Source organism: Elephas maximus, chromosome 15 (genome assembly GCF_024166365.1).
Source record: "Elephas maximus indicus isolate mEleMax1 chromosome 15, mEleMax1 primary haplotype, whole genome shotgun sequence".
Lineage (NCBI taxonomy): Eukaryota > Metazoa > Chordata > Mammalia > Proboscidea > Elephantidae > Elephas > Elephas maximus.
Window position 1 is genome coordinate 40110279 of NC_064833.1, and position 21493 is coordinate 40131771.

The window sequence follows — 21493 nt, forward strand, 5'->3', positions numbered from 1 at the left end:
AAAAATATTGGGGTAAGCTCATAAATACGTCACGATTTCCTTGACTAGTGCTTTTTTTCAGCAGTGAAAATATTTACACAAAATTCCATTCTCAATTCAATCACAACAATGTGCACTCTAAGAACTCGCTTTATAAAAGTTCAAATAATAAGACCTTCTTTTCAACTTTTCATTACTATTAATTTTTTCATTTTAAGACTGTTTAGTTTTTTATACTTATGTTTACTATGTCTGCTAATAATGATACTGTTTGGTTATTTTTTAATTTACTTTTTTACATGACACTTAAAAATTTTTATATATTAAATGTATTAAATATTCATTTTCAGCAATTTCTTTTTAGGGATTTGGGATCATTTTCTTATAAAAATATTAAGTACGAAAATACTGGTATTGTCATTTTGTGATAGTCACCCTGCAGATTTTCAGGAACTCAAATATTTTTTACTGATTGCTCCTTAAAACACCAAAATGTCCTAGAAATTCTAATATTTAGGCTAGCGCCTGGATGTAAAGCACACGCGTCATTTGTTGGGTCCTGTGTCCTAAGGGTGGGCTTGAATAATGTGATCACTGTATTTGCGAGTCTCCATAGAGGTTGCTACAAACCTGTTAGCTGATTGGACCAGAGACCTTTGCTGTTTATATCTCTTATATGCAGCCACCTTGGAGAAGGCAGGCAACTTGTGGGAACATAGCTTATTAGCAGCCAAGTTAAAATTGCAGTAATTCAATTGAGAAACTCTTAGGAGGAAGGATTTCTTGTGGATCCTCCACCATTCTCATATCTTTCTTTTTTAAGTCTCTTCCTACCTATATTTTTCTTTTTTCTGCTCATTCACAACTAAGCCTTAGGTCTTAGCTCTTATTTCCTCTTATGCCAAGGAGTACAAAGAGTTGTTATTCAGAATGGTGAGAACATAATCACCTGTAACTATTGGTGAAATAACTCATTTAGCAAATAAAGGTCAAAGCTTGCTTGCTTTCTTCTTTCCTCTCTTCCTTGGGGTTGTTTTCTTTCTTGGAATTAAACAACTTGGTCTTTTTAAAAAATACAGAGTAAGTTAGAGTAAATAGAAGTAACCTTTACTGCTTGTGAAGGAAGCATTAAATGAAAGCCCAGATTAAGTGTATTTGTCTTTAGCTGGAAGGTCACAGAATGAAGCGATTCTTTATCAAAGTTGAGTCCAGTGGAAGGTCTAGTAATTTCTCAAGGTTGTTGGTCTATGGTGGCCAACACTAGATCTCTTCCTCATCATTTTAACTATACTTTCCCAGGGGATTGGGCTCACCTAATGGCTTCATCAGAGCTTCTGGGTGGTGCAAACAGTTAATGCACTTGGCTGCTAAATAAAACGTTGGAGGTTTGAGTCTACCCAGAGGTGCCTTGGAAGAATGTCCTGGTGGTCTGCTTTCAAAAAATCAGCCATCGAAAACCATATAAAGCACAATTCTACTCTGACACACGTGGAGTCACTATAGTCAGAATCAGCTTGATGACTGCTGGTTTAATGGTTTCATCATTTATTCACCATGTATTTTAATGTGTACATCTGTGTAGTTTTACTCATTACTGAAATTCTGGATTTTATATTGTTGGAGCAACCATTAGAGCAATAGCAGTCCTTTTATCACAAGAGCTGAGCTTATTTTGAAGTGATGTATTTTCTAAATAGTACTGCTGTATATTTGTCTTCAGATTTTGTTTCTAGACCATCCTAATATCATTTTGCATCACACTGATTAAGTTCAGATTGGTTTTCTTTGTTCAGGGCTGCTGAGGTAGCAATTGGTTGTGACAATCTGGTGAGTCTTTTGGCATAAGAGGTTTTCCAACTCATTCATTATCTATCTTTATTTGGTATCATTCCTGGCAGCCTCATGTCCCTAGTGAAGCCAGTGCTACTCCTTCCTACACTGAACTCTCCTTTTCCTGAATCTCCTGTTATATTCTATGCTTGGTCATCCTCTGTCTTGTCTTATTTACCCATTGTTTGCTATTGATATTTTCTCTCCAAAGAGACTATAAGGTCTTTGAGGGCAAGGATTCTGCCTTCTTGTCTTGTACGCCTTCCCAGTGCTCAGAGTCCTCAGTGCTTGCTGCCCACTTACCACCATCCCTCTTCCTTTATACCTGATCAAAACAGTGTGTCCTCAAATTGAGCGCGTTATACACCTTCCATGTGCCTCATCCTGTGCTCAGTGCCACACAGGTGGCATCAGCCAAACAAAGCATCCACACCCGTCTTCAGAACCTCCCCATCCTCCTCTGGGGATCACTGCCCATACCCAGAGCTCCTAGGCTCCTTTCTAGGCATCTCTCTGATGTCTTATTCTCAAGGTGCTGACCCTCACTGAGGAGTCAGCTGAGTATTACCCCTCCTAGGGCAATTATGTTCTAAGAGACCAATCCTGAAGACCAGAAAGCCTTCATGGTCCCAAGTAATGCACCTCTAATGGTGAAATTTCAGGCACTGTGTTGGGCAATGGTGGAGATATTTTAAATTACACCATGTAGGCCGATACCTATTCCGCTTGCTTGTAGGCCTGCCCTACCTGGAAACTACTAAAGAAATAGAAATCTTGATCTCTGTTCTTAAGATATGAATAACCTAGCAGGGGAATTAGTCTACACATGCCTACCAATGTAGACTAGTGTACTATTTAAGAGGACTTGGAATCATATGATCTTAGGTTCTAATCTCAGTTTTTCTACTTACTAGCTGTGTGGCCTTGCTCAGGTTTCTAAAATTTTCTGATGCTCATTCTCTTCACCAATAACATAGGTATAACAAACCCCATTCCAAGAATGTTATGAAAATTTGAAGTGCCATTTTTGGTATATAGTAAATCCGTATTACACGTTGCCATAAAAAATAACAGAGCTAGGGAGGGTTCTCCACCACCTGCCACTTTGTTGTACTATAGTGGCTTGCATGTTGCTATGATGCTGGAAGCTATGCCACCAGTATTTCAAATACTAGCAGTGTCATGCATGGTGGACAGGTTTCCGTGGCACTTCCAGACTAAGACAGACTAGGAAAAAAATTCTGCCAAACTCTTCTGAAAATTAGCCAATGAAAACCCTATGGATCACAACAGAATATTGTCCAATACAGTGCTGGAGGATGAGCCCTCTAGGTTGGAAGGCACTCAAAATACACAGTGATTATAACAATGAACTTGAGTATACCAATGATTGTGAGGATGGTGTAGGACTGGGCAACATTTCATTCTGTTGTGCATGGGTTTGTCATGAATCAGAGCCGACTTGACAGCAACTAACAGCAACAGCAACAAGGGAGGAGTCTAAGTCCAAGCAAGGCACTGTGGAAATCTGAGGCTTAGAACAGGTCTGTTGAGCAAGGCAGTAACAGAAATGGAAGATAGAGGAGAACTTTATGGAAGAGGGGACTTCCTTGCCTCATTGGAAGGCACTGAATGCTGCCTATGATCTTCGTTTGCTCAGCCCCTGGTCAGCTGGCCTGGGAAGACATTTTTGGCTTGGAAGCAGCCTGTTGGGAGCAGCAAAGATTATGAGTGGAATCCATGCACATTATCACTGCAGTATCATCCCGTTTAATTACTATTTCCTAGTCTTTCTCCTGGTGGAAACCCTGGTGGTGTAGTGGTTAAGTGCTACGGCTGCTAACCAAAAGGTCAGCAGTCAAATCTGCCAGGTGCTCCTTGGAAAATCTATGGGGCAGTTCTACTCTGTTCTATAGGGTCGCTATGAGTCGGAATGGACTTGACGGCAGTGGGTTTTAGTCCTTCTCCTCTATTGGACTATGTGGTCCTCAAAGCCAGAGTCTGACTGTTAATTCCTGTTACTCCCAGACCACTGCCTAGGGTATATGCTCAGTGCTGAAGTATTGGTAGAATGATTGAAAGGATGGACAATGCTGGAGTTTTGCTACACCAAATACCCTGACAATACAAGTGATCATATAGAAAATTTACTAAGACTCAGTACAAGTATGTAAACATATTTTCCTGCATGCAAGAACATGATTCAGTCAAATGAAAGATGGAAATATCGTGGTTTGTGGCTCTCCAAACCACACTGTTTACAAGACCAGAGGAAGAAGAAGGATGTGACTTAGAAAAATTACAATAGCATCGAAAATGCTGGTTGTGGTGCAAGAAAGGAGAGAGAGAGAGAAAAAAAAAAAATCTAAGCATGTAACACTGGAAGAGAAGTCTGTAAAATCAAGCCAGATGCCACAAGGGATGAATTGGCAGATTGGAATGGATCACTGCAAATTCCTGCAACCACCTGGCTTATAATTTAACACTTGTTTGAGCTTTTGTTGTTCCATGATATTTGGGGCTGAATTTATTCCCATCTCATTGTCCTTGTCAAAAGCAATGGCTTTTAGAAAGGCTGGATGTTTCTTTCCATCCTGTTTATACCTTGCCATCCTGCTGTTTGCAAGATTGGTCTCTCACACTCTGCCTGGGGTGTTTTCTATTTCTGGGTAGTTGAAATTGCCCGAGGAGTTCTTTGAGCTGCTATATTTTGAAGAACGTGGGAGCCACGCTGCCCGATGTGTGATGTCTCCCCAATGAAAGAGGCATGGAGCTATTAGGAACTTGTGACCAATTGGGAAACTTTGCACATTCAAGTATTTTAAATGCTTGAAAGCTCCTGTTGTGCATCTTGTTACAGAGATATAATAGCAGGTGTGACTCCTCACATGGGCTGATGCCTCCTTGAAAGTTGCATACAGTAAAGTAAAATGTAATTTCTTTTTAAAGTGGCGCTCCTGTCATTTTCTCTCCAGTGCTGGGCTGGAACTGAGGCAGAAAGAGTGCCAATGCTTCTGTTCCCTCCCCCTGCCTTGCATCCTTTCCTCACTTTGCCCTGATCCTCCTTGCCCATCTGAACAATTTCCACTGTGCACAATTAAAGAGAGCACCAAAAGCTCAGTAATCTAGATAAATAAAATTTTAGTGCAATATTTAATACAATATTTTAAAAATCAAAATTAATGCAAAATATCCATGATGAACAAAATACAAAAAAAAATTTTTTTAAAGTTCAGGAACAGTGCTCAGCAGAGTCACGTTGGAGCCTGAGGGCAAAATAAAAAATCAGCAATATCATTTTGTCTTCATGTAAAGTTTGATATTTTATTCATCATGAGTGTTTCATTTATTTTGACTTTTTAAAATATTACATTAAAATATTTATCTCTATTACTGAGTTTGGGGAACCCCATTAAATTTTGCTCCCATGGTGGATTCAAAGGGGCTGCTTACCTTACTCCAGATCCTAGGGTGATGTCTTTTGGGCTGGGAGGAAAGTCTTGGAGAGGCCTTCAGGTCCCCACCCTTTGTCTTCCCTAGGCCCACACCGGGGTCCTGAATTTGGCTTAAGTATTGTTCTGTGAAAAGAAAAGACTATATCAACTGAAATTCTGATGTCCTTCCAATCAAGGATTACAAGGAAAGATACAGTTTGGAAAGAAAACCTGAAGTAAATCATTCATCAGAAGCTTTATTTAAATTGGGGTTGGCAAACTACAGCTCATGGGTTGGCTACCTGTTTTTGTAGGTAATGCTTCATTGTAATGCAGTCACACTTATTTGTTTTTGTATAGCTTATGGCTGCTTTCATGATACAACAGCAAAGCTGAGTATGTTGCAACAGAGACTATAAGATTTGTAAAGTCTAAAATATTTACTTTTGGCCTGTTACAGAAAAAGTTTGCAGTCCTCTGATTTACATTATCAGTGAACTCAGATATTCTTGGATCAATGGGCTTGGCAGCAGTTTAGAATATACAGCTATTTGGAGATTTATATAACATAGCCAATACAAGGACCTTTATAGAGAGTATTATAAACTTTCATTTGTAAGAACTGGGAGAAATAGTAAAACAAGATGCCCAAAATGCAAAATTGGTTCAGCATCTGAAAATCAATTAATGTAATACATCATACCAATAGAATAAAAAATGAAAATCAGGATTATTTCAATAGATATGGAAAAACGTTTGACAAACTCCGTCTACCATTTTGTCATTAAAACACTCAGTAAACTAGGAATAGAAGGGAAATTCCTAAATGTGATAAAAGGCATTTATGAAAAACCCACAGCTAGCATCATATTTAGTGATGAAAAAAATGAAAGCATTTTTCCTAAGAGCAGGAAAAAAAAAAAAAAAAACACTTCTATCACTTCTATTTAGTATTGCACTAGAAGTTCTAACCAAAGCAATTAGGAAAAAAAAGGAAAGAAAACGTTTCCAAATTGGAAAGGAAGAAGTAAAACTATCTCAGTTTGCAGATGTCATGATCTTATAGAAAATCCTAAGGAATCCACTGAAAAATATTAGAATAAACAAGTTCAGTGAGGTTTCAGGGTACAAGATCAATATAAAAAATCAATTGTATTTTTATACGCTTCAGTGAACAATCTGAAAATGAAATTAAGAAAACAATTTAAAATAGCAACAAAATAAATAAAACACTTAGGAATATACCTAACAAAAGAAGTGTAAAACTTGTACTTGCTCTGAAATCTACAAAACATTATTAAAAGAAATTAAAGATCTAAATAAATGGGAAGGTACCCCATGTTCATGAATCAGAAGATATAATATCGTTCAGATGAAAACACTCCCAAAATTGATCTACAGATTTAATACAATCCATTCCAAAGTCCCAGCTTTTGTGTGTGTGTGTGCGCATGCAGAAATTGACAAGCTGATCCTAAAATTCATAAGTGAATAAAAGGGACCCTGGATAGCCAAAACAATCTTGAAATAGAAGAACAAAGTTGGAGGGTTCATGCTTTCTGATCTCAAAACTTACACAAAGCAATGGTAATTAAGACAATGTGGCACTGGCACAAGGATAGAAATACAGATCAATGGAATAGCATTCAGAGTCCAGAAATGAGCTCATACATCTATGATCAACTGATTTTCAACAAGGGTGCCAAGACCATTCAATAGGGAAAGAATAGTGTTTTCAACAAATTGTTCTAGGATAACTGGGTAGCCACATAAAAAAGAATGAAGTTGGACCCTTACCTCACACCATATACAGAATTAACTCAAAATGCGTCAAAGACTTAAATGTAAAAGATAAAAATAAAAAACTTTTAGGGACATGCAAAAAAAAACTATAAAGAGATACCACTTCACACTCACTAGGATGACTAGAATCAAAAAGTCAGATAATAACAAGTGTTGGTGAGAATGTGAAAAAATAAGAATCCTCATACACTGCTGGTGGGAATGTAAAATGATGCTGTGCCTTAGAAAACAGTCTGGAAGTTCTTCAAATGAGTAAACATTGAGCTATTACATGAACCAGTAATTCTACCCCAAAGTATATACCCGAGAGAAAACGTATATCCACACAAAACTTACACATGAATACTTGTAGCAGCATCATTCATAAAATCCAACAGAAGGAGACAGTCCAAATGCCTATCACCAGACGAATGGATAAACAAAATGTGGTATAGTCATACAATGGAATATTTTTTTAGCCATAAAAAGGAATGAAATAGATGCTACAACTTAGATGATCCTTGAAAACAGTATGCTAAGTGAAAGAAACCAGACCTAAAAGTCCACATACTGTATGATTGGATTTATGTAAAAGTCCAGAATAGGGAGCTCTATAGAGACAGAAAGTAGATTAATGGTTGCTTAGGGCTGATGGGGGTAGGTGGGAGGGATGATAAAAAAAAAAAATGCACGTTGAGAGAGACAGCAGAAAGGGTGAGTCTGTGTCTGTCTGTGCCCCTGGGAATCCTATCAGAGTCCCGCTGTACCTCTAACTGGCCATAAGAAAATAATGGGTTTGTGAAAGAGTGCATGCTGTTAATGTGGGTAATTTAGAGCCGACTTTCTTTACTAGTTGCGCAAGTACTTAGTGAGCTCCAGTGTATACAGAAACTGTATGAGTCACCCTTAAAGTAGTCTAGGAGAGGTGACTGTGACTGTGAGCAAAAGCAGATACAGGAAAACCCAGGAAATTATGTTCTAGTGTGCCTTGAGGTTGGAGTGCATAGAAGAAAGCACAAGGAGGTAAGAGGTGAAAGATAACTCATGGAAGGCCTGGAAAGCTGGCTAAGGAGTTTAAACTTGAACCAGTAGTAAGTACAAAGCTTCCTTGATCAAGGAAGTGGCAAATCCATAGTGTTTGTTAACCTAGTGCTACTGTAACAGAAACACCACAAGTGGGTAGCTTTAAAGAACAGAAATTTATTTCTTCATAGTTCTGGAGACTAAAAGTCCAAATCAGTGTCTCTGCCACGTTGATGTATCCTTGTCAATAGCCCCAGGTGTTCCTTAGTGATCCTTCACTTGTAAATGACCTTCACATGTTTTCTCCCCATCTGTGTGTCTCTGTGTCTATTCTGTTTCTTTTATAACTCGGATGTGATTAGGTTTATAAACCACCCTGCAAAAACAAACAAACAAAAAAAAGCCTGTTGCCGTCAAGTTGATTCTGACTCATAGCGACCTACAGAACAGAGTAGAAATGCCCCATAGAGTTTCCAAGGCTATAATCTTTATGGAAGCAGACTACCACACATTTTTCCCTTGGAGTAGCCGGTGAGTTTGAGCTGCTCACCTTCTGGTTAGCAGCCAAAGGCTTAACCACTGTGCCATCAGGGCTCCTTATAAACCACCCTACACTATATTCATGATCCATTAACATATCAAAAGAACCCCTCCCCATTTCTGAATGAGGTCACATTTACAGGTACAGGGGTCAGGATTTCAACACATACTTTGGGGGGACACAATTCAGTCCATAACAGGGCAGGTGGCATTCTGATGATGTGAGAAGAGTGACAGGGATAAGGGATCGAACAAGCTGTGGATGAGCTGGAGGGGGGAATCAGGACATAAATGGAGGGATTAACCTTTGCACAGACGAGGCTTCATCTTTGTCTGAGTCATGAAGGAAGGAGAGGGAGATGGATGGGGATGTGAGATTTTGAGAGGAGGCAAGTTGGAAGGAAGCGTTTATTGTGTTTTGCTGTCAGACTGTGCTATTGAGAGTACATGTTACTGGGAGCAGGAGATGACTCAGGCTGAGGGCACTCCCTCTTTGCTGCTTGCTCAGGTCAGATATGACAAAGAGCTCAAAGGTGCTTTTAATTCATCCAGATGGGAACCATTTATTTCCTTAATGTTGTCTTCCTCCAACTCCAGCAGTCCATACTGATTCAGAGAATAACTGAATTGCTCACTAGGGAAGAGAAAATGGTAGAAACAATTGAACAGCTTGCTCTCCTCCATTTTGTTAAACCAGGAGACCTTGGACATGAAAGAATTATGCTCATTTATCCATGTTCCCAACCCTGGGAGAGGGCAGCAGGGGTGCCCAGCAGCAGGCATTTTTGTGGAATTCATAGTCTGTGAGTTCTTGCCCCTACCATGCAGACTGTGTCATGTGGGGTTAATGACTTCGCCTGGTTACACCCAGAGTGCTAAGGACTTACAGATGTACAGATGACACACACTGATTCCAACCACCCTTTGTTCCCTGCCCTCTACTCTCCAGGAGCCGAAGTCAAAAGGTGGCAGATGGGCTTGGGTGAGGGCAGGATTTCAAACTGCTTCTTTGGGTTCCAACCCTTGCTGAGAATTTGCATTTCTAAGAAGTTTCCAGGCGATGCTAATCCTGCTGGTTAGGGACCAATTCTGAGAACCACTCAAGTAAAAAACCCAGTGCCGAGTCAATTCAATTTATTATACCTAAGAATTTTTTTTTTTTTAAGAATTACCTGGGGATCTTGTTAAAATGTAGACTCTGATTTGGTATATCTGGGGTGGAAATGCAAACTCTCAGCAGGGGTTTGAAGCTCTGGGTGAGGGTGAGGAGTAAAACAGCCTGCAATCTCTTAGCTGCTTTTTCTCTCTGCTGGCAAGAGCAGGGATGCTATTTGCAGCGCAGGGAGGGAGCCATTTGCGGAGCTTCGGAAGCCTGAGAAAGAGTTAAGGAAAGGGTGGGGTGGTGCTGTCTGTGTAGGGAAGCTCTGTAGTGCATCCACCTCCAGAAAACATTAATAACATTCCAGCCCCTTCTCCACAGCCTTCTCTTGCTCCCTCCCCCTCACCCCCGACACAAAGGCACAAGTGAAATTCCTAAAAGTAGACTACTTCTGCCTGGTTATTTTTAGTATTCGCTGTTAGTATTTATCAAGCTTTTCAGTGTTAATATGTCCTCCCACCTCTTTTCTCTTCCTGCCTGTGTGCTGGGCTTTTGATGTAAGGAGTACACATAAGAAGCAGCCGGTGACTTCATAGAAGCATCTCCTCAGGAGAGGAGACTCTGGACCTTTAAAATCAATCCTTCTTCCCTCTCCACCTTGAAGAGAAGAAAGATCTGTGTTCCACTAGCCTTGGGGAGCAAAATAAGTGTGTGAGAGTGAAGCCACAGAATGTCTAGGTATTGGTTAGCTAAGTCAAGGGCATTAGTCAAAGAGCTGAGTCAGGGAATCAACACATGCCTGGAAGGTCATTGTGCAGGCAAAAATGGGGCAGAAACCAGTTAAAAAAGCAGAAATCAGAAAGAAACAGATGCTAGAGGAGAGAGAAGTATAAAAATCCGTGCAAAGAGTTAGGGATCTGAGGAAGCTGAAGGCTGGAGTAAAACGAGTGGACCAAAGACTGGGCTGAGCAGGCGGTAAGGATAGGGAAGGAACAAGGGTGGGGGCGGGGCCGAGGCAGAGGAAGAAAACCTGCAGCCCTGAAGTATACTGTAGCTTAGCTCGGAGACAGTTCCTGTTCTGCCTCAAGTGCTTGTCGCCTGGAGGCAGCCATGCCCAGGGCAGCAGCATTGCTCTGGAGAGGCCCTCCCAGGACATGTTCTAACAAAGGGCAGTTGAGTGGAAGCAGGGCCATTCTTCGGGTGAGTCACATAAGTCTATATGATTGTCAGACTCCTTCCCTGCCCATCTGTGTAGTAATTTCCTAGGAAGGAAAAGAGGGTTGTTTCCTTTTGCAATTTTAATAAAATGTCCAGCATTCTTTATTTTACTTTATTGTAGTATTTGATACATGCTAAAGAATATGTATAACATATGTTACTCATCTAATCCAAAAAACTTCACCAAAAACTTCCATCAGTCCTTGTACCTCTCTAGTATCCCTTTGTCCTGCTTCTGCCTGTTTCCTTTGCTTTAAAAAAAAAAAAAAAAAATTTGTAAGGACTTCTACTTCTGATAAAATGGAGAGGTACTTTTCCCCAGCCCTGCCACCAAATACAACTAAAAACCCTAGACATTGTATATATCCTTTTAATAGGGTCCTTGAAAAAAAAGAAAAAAAAAGTTTTTTTTCTTTTTTTCAAAGAAGACTGGGAAAAAATATTTGCAAGCCACATATCTGACAGTGGACTCATATCTAGAATATATAGAGAACTCTCAAAACTCAACAAAAAATGCAATTAGAGAATGAGCAAAAGCTAAGAATAGACATTTCACTAAAGAGGATATATAGGTGGTAAATAAGCACATGAAAAGATGTTCAACATTACTAGCTATTGTTAGGTGCCGTCAAGTCAGTTCCTACTCAGAGCGACCCTATGTACAACAGAACGAAACACTGCCCAGTACTGTGCCATCCTCATGATGGTTGTTATGCTTGAGTCCATTTTTCAGTCACTGTGTCAGTCTGTCTCATTGATGGTCTTCCTCTTTTTCGAAGACCTACTTTACCAAGCATGATGTCCTTCTCTAATGCGTCCAAAGCACGTGAGATGAAGACTCACCATCCTCACTTCTAAGGAGCATTCTGGCTGTACTTCTTCCAAGACAGATTTGTTTGTTCTTCTGGCAGTCCATGGTATACTCAATATTCTTTGCCAACACCGTAACTCAAAGTCATCAGTTCTCCTTTGGTCTTCCTTATTCATTGTCCAGCTTTCGCATGCATATGAGGAGACTGAAAACACCATGGCTTGGGTCAGGTGCACCTTAGTCTCCAAGGTGACATCTTTGCTTTTCAACACTTTAAAGAGGTCTTTTGTAGCAGATTTGCCCAATGCAATATGTCTTTTGATTTCTTGACTGCTGCTTCCATGGGTGTTGATTATGGATCCAAGTAAAATGAAGCCATTGACAACTTCGATCTTTTCTCCATTTATCATGATATTGCTTATTGGTCCAGTTGTGAGGATTTATGTTTTCTTTATGTTGAGGTGCAATCCATACTGAAGGCTGTGGTCTTTGATCTTCATCAGTAAGTGTTTCTGAGACAGAAGTCCAAATGAGATAGTATTACACATGAAGTTGCCTAAAATTTTATTTAATTTTGCTGTTTTAACTTTATATATAAAGTTATCATTTTGTATGTCGTCACCTGATACTTGCTTCTTTTCATTCAACATTATGATTCTAAGGTTCATCCGAGTTGTTGCATTTGGCTGTGGTTCATTGATTTTCTCTGTTGCATAATATTCAACTGTGTGAATATAATTCAGTTTATTTCTTTGTTCTCCTGTTGGTGAGCATTTGTCTTAAATCCAGCTTTTTGTTGTTTTGAGTAAAGCTGTCATGAACACTTTGTGCATGTTGGCCAGTGCAAATATGCAAGTTTCTGTAGAGAATATAAGTAGGCATGGATTTGTTCATTTGGAGGGTTTGTGAACACTCAATTTTCACAAGATAAGGTTAATTTGTCCAAGTGGTTGTATTAATTTATACTCCCACCATGAATTTCATTTGCATTTTCCTAATCACAAATGAGGTTGCGCATCTTTTCAGAAGTCCACTCACCACTTAATGCTTTTCTTCTCTCAGATATGTCCTTCTGATCTGTTGCCACTTTTCCAGTGTGTTTTCTTTTTCTTACTAATTTGTAACATTTCTTTATGTAATCTGAGTACTGGTCTTTTGCTGGTTTATGCGTTACAAATGTCTTTCAGATACTGGTTTGTCTTTTTGCTTTCTTTATCATTCCTTTGGATGACCAAGCTATAAATATTACAGTAGGCAGATTTAGTAATCTTTTCTTGTATGGTTAGCACTTTTGTGCCCTAAGAGCTCCTTTCCCATTTTTAGGTCAGAACGATGTCCTCCTGTATTTTCTTCTAAAAGTTTTAAAGTTTGGCTTTTCACAACTAAATCCTTAATCCCTCTGGAATTGATTTTTGAGTAAGTCTCCCACTTGACTTTTGGCTCAGTAAGCTATTCTAACTATCGTAATAGCTGTGTTATCTTTTAATAGCCAAGTGAATGAGAAAGTCAAGGAAGAAAACCCTTTGTCCACAGCAAGATTTGGGAAGGTGGCTAATTCTCCCTCAGAGAGCCTTGAAAGGAAATATTGGTAAAATGACCTAAGTTTCTTATGCTGTAGCCAAGGCATCCTTGCCTTACCAATTTTGTGAGTGCTTAATAAATGTCACATGTCAGAAAAGCCAAAGAAACAAAAAACAAAAGCAGTGACACCCTTCTCACAATTTGAACTATGGTTCCGACCATTTAAACGAGCTATTTGTCAAGAAGGAAGGCACAGATATAAATGCCTGTTAGTAGAGTATCCAAAGTATGGTTCTGTCTTCACAGAGGTGGTGGTTTATTGGAAATATTGGTGGACAGGGATATTGTGGACAGCCTTGTTCTGGCATTACCTGGTTGTGAAACTTCTTCATACCAGTTAGGATTATGTTCAGCTGCGTGGAACGAGCACCCTTCTACAGTGGCTTAGCCAGAGTCTTATTTTTTCTCATGTAACAAGCCCAGAGGCAAACAAACCAAGTCCAGAGTAGTGGCACCTTCTTTCTGCTTAGTCTTTGTAATATATGGCTTTTGTCTCCCTCCTTGTCACTTCATGGCTCCAAGATACAGCTCACCAGCGTTATATCTACGTTCCCAAACATGGAGAAAAGGAAGGCAAGGAGCAAAAAAGTGAATGCCAGTCCCTTTTATAAGAGGTTTTCCAGGAGCCCCACCAAGGAACTTCTGCTTACATTTCCAGGGTCAAAACTCTTCTACCTACCTACCCTTAGTTGTAAGGGTAGCTGGGAAATGTGTGTTTTAACAGGGCACATTGCTGCTCTGAACAAAATCAAGGGATGGACTCGACGGCAACGGGTTTTTGTACTGGGTATAAGGAAGAAGGGGAGACTGGGCATTGGATAGGCAACCAGGAATGTCTGCCCTACTCTGGAGGCAGGATTGTCTGGATGACAGTAAACCCAAAACCAAACCCACTGCAGCTGAGTCAATTCTGACTCATAGCAGCCCCATAGGGTTTTCAAAGCTGTAATCGTTACGAAAGCAGACTGCTATATCTTTCTCCCGAGGAGCAGCTTGTGGATTTGAACCGCCAACCTTTTGGTTAGCAGTTGAGCACTTAACCACTGCAACACCAGGGCTCCTTAGTGAAGATCAAATGCAAGAGGATTTGGTACAGTATAATGTGTATTAAAAAACAAATTGACAATATTCTGAACTATTATCCTAACAGCAAATCCAATATTAAGAGAAATTCTTACAAATTTAAAACCTTGGGTAATCAGTTCTCTGGAACCTCAGCTCATTCTCCTCCAGAGGTTTTAGATAATCCAATAACTAGCATTTTCGTGAACACACATGCTCAAATATCAATCTTCAGATTATTATCGAACATTGCTGTGATAGACATTGTTAATTTCCTCCCAAGCATCCATTTCCCCTCCCCTCTTCCTTTCAGTACCTAAATGCCTATTCAGGTGTTTTTGGTTTGTACTGACCCTATCCTCAGCCCTAGGGATAAGTTTTGATTAGTTTAATCCATTCAGCATATTATACCCCAATGAGCAATCTGGGTGACCTCATAACTTTTGTTGGGAACACCATGCATGCTGACACGGTCTTCTATGATGATGGATAGGAAGTCTTGAACTGTGGCAGCCACATTTGCTCCATGGCGGGAGGCAACCTGGGGATTAAGTCTGTACCAAGAGAACTAGCAAACCTCTGGTTTCCTGAAACCAACCTGATATTAGTTTGGTTTTTTTGTTGTTGTTCTTCAGCTCAATGAGTCAAAACATTTTTTCAAATTTTATTCTTTGTGTAAGTGAGTTTGAGTTGAGTTTTCTGTGATTTGTAACTAAGATTCCTAAATGGTAGCTTCTGTATACATTCCAGGAGAATAAATTAAAACTTTATTTTAATCTCTATTATTTACTATTTAAATAATTTATACATTTAAAGCATATATTATTTAATATATAATGTATATCTTTTTTCCAGAATAAATGAGTTATTCTGAAGCTTATAGTCCTTTCATGTTAGCTAAGAATGCCTTTTTCTCCCTGTAATAAATTGCTCACATAGCATTTGTCCAAAAGATTTTAGACTGTGAAATGCTAGGGCCTGACTACTGCTCTTTTGGGGACTATACCTACGACGACTGTGGTAGAAGACTCACCCCGGAGTACTTTGAACTAAAGACCAATTAGGCTGCAATGTGTCAGTGTTCTTGTAGGTGTGTTTCCTGTTTCCTGTTTGCAAAGTCAACTACAGAGGAAATAAAAGTAACAGCCTTACCTAAACTTCTGACTGAGCTGTCAAATGTTCAAGTAAAATACTCATTAATTATGAGTGATCGCACTTGCAGGGTCATTGAACCGCTGGAGATAAAATCTGTGGATACTGTGGAAGGCTCTGAGATCCGAGGCACTGTGTGACTGCACACTGTGAGTTATCTTTTTCCTTACCTCCTGAAATGCCCTGGTTTTAGATTGTGTCAATTATAATTCAAAATACAAAGATGTTGTATCCTAGTTCGGTTGTTATGTGCTTATATGTTTGTATCTGGTGAGTAGAAAATGAGAGTTTGTCTCTGGCATTAAAGCTTTGTTGTGAGGTACGCATTTCCATTTTTAATTCTTGATGAATTTGTATGTAACTGAAAAGAAAGCTGAGCATCCGTTCTCATTTAAAAAAAAGAATTCTGTTCTTTCCTGTAGTGACTCTGATTAAATGGAAACTTTATTTAAAAGTAAGAAGTATACTAAAAAACTTAGGAGATGTGATAATGAAGTAAAAACCTGACTTGTTGCTTCCTAGGAAAAAGACAATACAGGCCCCTCCTTATTTTCCAAATCTATTCATGTGGTACGGAAACTTGAAGAGGGTACTGTGCACCAAGCAGATGGAACATTTTCTAATTCAGAAAAAAAAAAAAAATTCATTTGAAAGTCTATGATAATATAATGGGGGCAGCAGCACCAGCAATAGTGATTTCCTGTTAAGACAGGAACACTATTACACTCCTAATTTGTGGAGATGGGTCTCAAAAGCCATCTCATTGAATCTTTAGGAAATTGGCTTTTTAGGAAGAAATCTCCTGGTATATGAATTTCTTGGAAGCTTTTCAAAATAAGCTAATGGTCCCAAATGAGAGCCAGCCAACATTTGTAGGCATGGTAGTGTGTCTTAGTCCTCAGTAATACTTTATGTGGCTGTTTGTAAACAAGGCATGAGTAGTCATCTAATAGTTACTTGGCCAAATAGTTCTGTATTGAGGAACAAATGGCAAAAATAAATGTGGGCAAGAACAAAACCTTCTTTTATATTTTGCTGCTATTGCAGGGAAGGAAGAGAAGTTGATGTAAAATTGAACTTTAATATATTTAACTGTTTTTCATCCTACTTCCTTCATCCCCACTAACTAGATAAGCAACATGGTTTATCTGGATATAACAAGAAAGCAAGAGTGAAAAACCTTCATCCCAAATCTGGTAAATCCTTTTAATGGGAAACAGTAATAAAATATTTGAAGTTAGGTTAAGCAAAATATGTTTATTATTATTATTATTTTATTGTGCTTTAGGAGAAAGTTTATTGCACAAACTAGATTCCTATTCAAAAACTTATACAGAAATTGTTTTGGGACATTGGTTGCAATCCCGTGTTGAGTCAGCACTCTCCCCCTTTCCCTTTCTACCCCGGGTTCCGTGTGTCCATTTGTCCAGTTTTCCTGTCTCTTCCTGCCTTTTCATCTTTGCTTTTGGGCAGGTGTTGCCCATTTGATCTCATATACTTAACTGAACTGAGAAGCACATTCCTCATGTGTGTTATTGTTTATTTTATAGGCCTGTCTAATCTTTGGCTGAAAGGTAGACTTCAGGAGTGGCTTCAGTTCTGAGTCAGCAGGGTATACAGGAACCATAATCTTCCTCTTGTCTCTGTCAGATCAGTAAGTCTGGTCTTTTTTTGTGAATTTGAATTTTGATTCTACATTTTTCTCCTGCTCTGTCCAGGACCCTCTGTTGTGATCCCTGTCAGAGTGGTGGTAGCCAGGTACTATCTAGTTCTTCTGGGTTTAGGTTGCTGGAGGCTGTGGTTCACGTGGTCCATCAGTCCTTTGGACTAATATTTTCCTTTGTCTTTGGTTTTCTTCATTCTCCTTTGCTTTGGGTGGGATGGGACCAATCGATGTGTCTGAGATGACTGCTCCCAAGCTCTTAAGACCCCAAATGCTACTCACCAAAGTAGGATGTAGAATATTTTCTGTATTAACTATGTTGTGCCAGTTGACCTAGATGTTCCCCAAGACCATGGTCCCCAGCCCTCAGGTGAGTAACTCTGCCCCTCAAGGCATTTGGATGTGTCTAGGAAGCTTCTATGACTTTGTCTTGGTCAAGTTGGCCTGACTTCCCCTGTATTGTGATTGTGTGTTGTCTTTCCCTTCACCAAAGCTAATACTTGTCTACTACCTAGTTAGTGATTTCCCCTCCCCATCCCTTCCCTTCCTTGTAACCATCAAAAATTGTTTTTTTCTGTGTGTAAACCTATTCTTGGGTTTTGTAATAGTGGTCTTATACAGTATTTTCCTTTTGTGATTGACTTATTTCACTCAGCATAATACCCTCCAGATTCATCTATGTTGTGAGATGTTTTGCGGATTCATCATTGTTCATTATCATTGTGCTTTAGTCCATTGTGTGTATGTACTGTAATTTGTTTGTTTATTCATCTGCTGATGGACACAAGTTGTTTCCATCTTTTTTGCTATTGTGAATAATGCTGAAATGAACATGGGTGTGCATGTGTCTATTCGTGTGATGGCTCTTTTTCTCTAGGATATATTCCTAAGAGTCGGATTGCTGGATCATATGGTATTTCTATTTTTAGCTTTTTAAGGAGGTTCCATATCTTTTTCTATAGTGGCTGTACCATTTTACGTTCTTATTAGCAGTGCATAAGAGTTCCAATCTCCCCACAACCTCTCCAATATTTGTTATTTTCTGTTTCTTATATTTGTGCCAGTAATGTCGGGGTGAGATGGTATCTCATTGTAGTTTTAATTTGCATTTCTCTAATGGCTAATGATCATGAGCATTTCCTCATGTGTCTGTCAGTCACCTGAATGTCTTCTTTGGTGAAGTGTCTGTTCATATACTTTGCCCATTTTTTAATTGGATTATTTGTCTTTTTGTTGTTGAGGTGTTGAAGTGTTCTACAGATTTTAGAGATTAGACTGGAAATATAATTTTTTTTTTTCTCTCATGACTTCGAGAACTAATTCTCAAACCATGGCATTTCCACTGGAGACCAAAGATAGAAGTAAACATTGGTAGTGATAATGCAACCTGGGAAGCTCTCTCTTTTTGTCATACCCGGGTTGAACCGTTTATGCATATCTCAACTCTAAAAATGATAGTTGACATTGTATTAGTTCTGCAGGCATTTAAAGATTAATAGGAAAATGTGTATTCTTGCGTAAAGACAGTAAAGGATGGGTATTAGTCAACATAAGAATCTTCCCCTTGGTATGGTGGTGTGGAGAATCAGTATGTCTGCTACTGGTTTCTGGTCTTTTCTGCCCTTTCTCAAGTGTCCTGTCTCTCTTCTTTGTCTCTGATCTCAGGGGCAGGTGATTCCTCACTGTAGATTCTTTTCTACAAATAAGCTGTACTTCAGAGGTTGTAGGCGTTCATGTCACAGACTTGCAGCAATTGCCAGTTTCAAAGGAGGATGATTTGGATGAGAAGTTGACAGAAAAGCTCTTGAACGTGAAGGAATCACACCCTGCCCAGCTACTGGTCTGTAGAGTAGTGGACAAGGCAGGAGGTGGGACTGACCTCTTTAAAAGAGGCTAAACTTCTTGACTGGGGCTTTCCAAAAGGATGGCTTAAGTTAGCAAATACTGTCCGAATTTCCTGGGCTTCCTGGAATTCTACTCAAGAATTCCAGACACTCTAGTAAAAATTGCCTGGTGGCAGAGATTTTGAGAACAATAGATAGGGAGGGTATATGTAAAAAAACAATTTCAAGTGAGATATGAGAATAGATTCTAGGTTTATAATTATTACTAATTCCTGTTGTCTGGGTGTCTCTCTTTAGCCCCCTGAGCCCAGTATCGTTTTGTCTGGATTCCTAAGAAATCCATATTCTTCCCCCATGCTCGCTATGTGACTAGCTTCTCAGTTACACTGTATTGCATGGAATTACATTTTTCTGCAGGTTTTTCACTAAACACCTCTTTCCTCCTCCTCTGGGGGGGAAGTCCCCTGGGAGCTCACTAGTCTTTATTGTTAATGTCTCATAAATTCCCCTTTATCAAAAAACATCTATTTTGTCAATAGAATACCTTCCATTCAGGAACAATAACAGGGAGAGATTATCTCGGAGGCTGAGAACACAAGACCCCAATATCAGGGGAAATATTAAAGTATGCTTCCAGATGTTTTCAAATATATAGAGACGAACACTGGCCATCTAAATAATTGATTCTCCACCAACTATTTTCTACCCAGTCATGCCCTTAATGGCAAAACAGTTAATAAATTCAGTGAAAAGAAAAATCAGATTGCTTTTTTATTGGTGTGTACAAAAAGAATAGAAAGAAGGGAGTTGAATAGCTAGCAATTTTGCAACAAGTTATTTTAGTGTCGTGTAGATATAAGGAGAGTGTAGTTTGCAGTAGATAAGTGATTGTTGATTTTAATTAACCAAAAGGTGCTAAGTACCTACTAACCTGAGCCTAGGAGGAAAGATATGATATAACTTGGATTCATATATTTGCCAATAGGTTATGGTCCTGGAAACATAATTCCTTTATTCATTCAGTAAGTATTAATTGAGCACCTGTTATGTGGCAGGCACTGTGCTAGGTGATGGGGATATTAATGGTGAACAAGGAAGACATGGTTCCTGCCTATAGTCGAGTGGTGTGGGGGTTGAGGGAAGACACTAATCAAATAATCACACAAATATATTGTTACAAATATAAGTGCTGTGGTAGGGAAAAAAATGGGGAGTTGTAAGACTATAAAACATGGACACTATACCTAGCCTGAGTGGTGACCTGAGAAAGCTTTCCTGAAGAAATTTGAAAGGGTTGGGGATGGGAGAAGAATGTTCTGGGTAGAGGCTCTGAGGCAGCAGGGAGTGTGGAGCTTACTAGGAACTGAACCAAGGTCAGTGCTGTTGGAGGGCAAGGGGGACGTGGTTCAACATAAGGCTACAGAGGTGGCAGGGACCAGATCATAAATGACTCAGTAGAGAATGAATGAATGAATGAGCATGGATATAGTTTATAACATGAATGTGAGTCCTACTGTCTCCTGTCACTAGTATAAAAATAAAAGAAGTTTGCAATTGTATAATGACTGCTGTTTGGGAGAAGGTATTCATTCATTCATTCACTCATTCAGGCATAAGAACAAGACAAAATCCCCACTCATGTGGATTTTACATTCTAGTGGAACAGGCAGATAATACGCCAATAAGCAAATATATAGGTTTTGTGGTAATTTTATTTATGAATATGTGGTGTGGATGTGAGTGTTGTTTAGATGAAAACAAAAATTGTATCTCATCTAAGTGTGATGATTCCTCTGTTTAAAGTTATATGCTCTTGCAGTGCTAAGACATGCTGAATGCAGGTGTTCTTCATAGTACTCAGATCATAGTCAATGACTTTGGAGAAATACCAAGAGAGGAAAACAAGAGAGGGGAGCTGTGGGGTTTCTATTAGTTTGTTTTTGTTTTGAGGGAAGTAATGATACCATTGCCCTCACTGTAGCTAACCACCTCTTCCTGGAGTGGTCGAGGAGGATGAGAAGAACAATGAAAAGGCTTATATGAAAGTAACTGAGTCTGATACTGATCAAGAAGGATCTTAGAAGGAGAATATTTCAAAGCCTGTCTATTTCTTTGTACAGAAAGAGCTTATATACCTTATTATATACTTTACAGATTTTTCACATTTCTAAAAAGAGTTCACAGCTTACGGTTGATGTATACAGATAAAGAGAGGTATTTCTTTCCCATGCTCCTAAAAGTTGTTATTAAATTCATGGTGCATCTTAAAAACATCACCAATTTACAATTCAGAAAATAATACATACCTGGAACCTTGTTTGAGTTTTTTGGTTGTGCCTGTCTTTTGTGAAGATCTGCTTGAAGACTTCTGATGACAATGTTTACATATCTGAGTATAAAGTATAGATTACCATTGATGGAATTTAACCAGGGCACCTGCGAAGGTCACCTTGGTTGCAAATTTTGGTTGCAAAA

The 21493-nt window shown here is 39.2% G+C and overlaps 1 protein-coding gene across 7 annotated transcripts in view; it reads left to right on the plus strand.

Annotated features, from left to right (window-relative positions):
• Positions 1 to 21493, plus strand: part of NCALD (neurocalcin delta) — a 449176-nt gene that overhangs the window by 240531 nt on the left and 187152 nt on the right. For 6 of the 7 annotated variants that reach the window (XM_049853824.1, XM_049853826.1, XM_049853825.1 and 3 more), the window contains one exon: positions 15582 to 15660. The exons of the other annotated variant lie outside the window; for it this stretch is intronic. The gene's annotated coding sequence lies outside the window, so the exon portion shown is untranslated. The remainder of the gene's footprint in view (positions 1 to 15581; positions 15661 to 21493) is intronic. 7 annotated transcript variants of the gene reach the window in all.